Source organism: Triticum dicoccoides, chromosome 7A (assembly GCF_002162155.2).
Source record: "Triticum dicoccoides isolate Atlit2015 ecotype Zavitan chromosome 7A, WEW_v2.0, whole genome shotgun sequence".
NCBI classification, from domain to species: Eukaryota; Viridiplantae; Streptophyta; class Magnoliopsida; order Poales; family Poaceae; genus Triticum; species Triticum dicoccoides.
In genome coordinates this window covers 33,204,666-33,207,345 of record NC_041392.1, presented here as the reverse complement: position 1 = coordinate 33,207,345, position 2,680 = coordinate 33,204,666, and positions in this window count along the sequence as shown.

The window sequence follows — 2,680 nt, the reverse complement described above, 5'->3', positions numbered from 1 at the left end:
CCTATGGCTTAATGTCTTCAACGTGAAGCCGAAAGTGGTCGATGGGCAACATGCGGACTATGGCGGAGCCATGGTGAGCAAGCTCCCCAACGTCACCTGGCCCAAGGGGCCTTTGTGGAGAGCGTGAAGGGATGGCAACAGGAGTGGTTCTACATCACTGAACCTCGCGACACCACATGGGCCGCCACTCCCGAGTTTAAATCCGGACCTCCAATGCGGCTTGCATCGTGGATTAACAAGGGCCTGGATTGGGCGTCGTGCGATGAGGTGATGCTGCTGCAAAAGAGAATCAAGAATATGATGGAGAAGAACACTAGTCTCGCTGATGTGATCCAGGTGATGCTTTTTCGCCGGATTCTCCCCTGCCAGCGCCGGCCTCTCCACATGTGGGAGTTCAATCCGGCTAGCACTCGGACCCTGCAGTGATTCTTTGGCGCGACACACGAAGAGATCTGGAAGCTGCTTTTCAAGGCCCATAAGTCGTGGCCGGAGACGACCGAAGACATCGGCCTCGACTGCGCTCATCCGGCCACCCCAGTAAGTTTTCTGATTTCCGAACATAATTTCAACTTGTAAATCAAAGGGTATGCTTGGCCTTTCATTCTCCCCTCAGGGCTGGACAAAGAAGGCGGAGCGGATCAAGTGTCCGACTCCACTACCCGAAGACTGATAACCCACAAGTATAGGGGATCGCAACAGTTTTCGAGGGTAGAGTATTCAACCCAAATTTATCGATTCGACACAAGGGGAGCCAAAGAATATTCTCAAGTATTAGCAGCTGAGTTGTCAATTCAACCACACCTGGAAACTTAGTATCTGCAGCAAAGTGTTTAGTAGCAAAGTAATATGATAGTGGTGGTAACAGTAACAAAAGTAAAGAAGCAAAAGTAATATTTTTGGTATTTTGTAGTGATTGTAACAGTAGCAACGGGAAAGTAAATAAGCGTAAACCAGTATATGGAAAGATCGTAGGCATCAGATCGGTGATGGATAATTATGCCGGATGCGGTTCATCATGTAACAGTCATAACATAGGGTGACATAGAACTAGTTCCAATTCATCAATGTAATGTAGGCATGTATTCCGAATATAGTCATACGTGCTTTTGGAAAAGAACTTGCATGACATCTTTTGTCCTACCCTCCCGTAGCAGCGGGGTCCTAATGGAAACTAAGGGATATTAAGGCCTCCTTTTAATAGAGGACCGGAACAAAGCATTAGCACATAGTGAATACATGAACTCCTCAAACTATGGTCATCACCGGGAGTGGTCCCGATTATTGTCACTTCGGGGTTGCCGGATCATAACACATAGTAGGTGACTATAGACTTGCAAGATAGGATCAATAAATCACATATATTCATGAAAACATAATAGGTTCAGATCTGAAATCATGGCACTCGGGCCCTATTGACAAGCATTAAGCATAGCAAAGTCATAGCAACATCAATCTTAGAACATAATGGATACTAGGGATCAAACCCTAACAAAACTAACTCGATTACATGATAAATCTCATCCAACCCATCACCGTCCAGCAAGCCTACGATGGAATTACTCACGCACAGCGGTGAGCATCATGAAATTGGTGATGGAGGATGGTTGATGATGACGACGACGACGAATCCCCATCTCCGAAGCCCCGAACGGACTCCAGATCAGCCCTCCCGAGAGGTTTTAGGGCTTGGCGGCGGCTCCGTATCGTAAAACGCGATGATTTCTTCTCCTCTATTTTTTTCTCCCCGAAAGCAAATATATAGAGTTGGAGTTGGCGTCGGAAGGTCTCCAGGGGGCCCACGAGGTAGGGGGGCGCGCCCTAGGGGGGGCGCCGCCCACCCTCGTGGACAGGGTGTGGGCCCCCTGGTCTTCATCTTTGGCGAGGATTTTTTATTATTATTTATAAGATGTTCCGTGGAGTTTCAGGTCATTCCGAGAACTTTTGTTTTTTGCACATAAAAACAACATCATGGCAATTCTGCTGAAAACAACGTCAGTCCGGGTTAGTTCCATTCAAATCATGCAAGTTAGAGTCCAAAACAAGGGCAAAAGTGTTTGGAAAAGTAGATACAACGGAGACGTATCAAAGACCCAGCCATTCCTCTGCTAAAGAGGATGCTGGTCACGGCACCGTACCAGGCGCCGGAGAAGAAGACCAAGAAGAAGGGAAAGGTGGCCAAAAGTGGCCTCCACTGTAAAGGTACTTCGGATGCTACGTCTGGAGATACCGAAGCTCCCTCCTCCCACGAGGGAGATGAAGGCGAGGAAGACGAGGAGGAGAGCAATTCTCCCCTTAAGGGGGAGAAGAAAAGGGGGGCCTCCATGGACCTAGAGGTGGAGGCGTCCAAGAAGGGGAAGATTTCCCTTTCAGACGACTCGGACTCGGACGTTGAAGCCATCCCCGAGTGGCGCCCTAGGTCGAAGCCCCTGGCCACATCGTAAGTGTCCAAGGATACCGCAGACATATCCGTTTTTTATGATTGTGATTTTAACATGTTTAAATTTTGTGCCGCAGTCCAGCCTGCGATCTCCCCCAACTATCACCGTCTTCTCGGAATTCGCTGGGGCCGGATATGGTGGAGAGCAAGACGCCTCCGCAAGCCTCCCTGCCAACTACCGCGGACAACACCGAAGTGTTGTCCCGAAGAACCTCTCCGGGCCATGGAGAGGTGCGGGAGGTC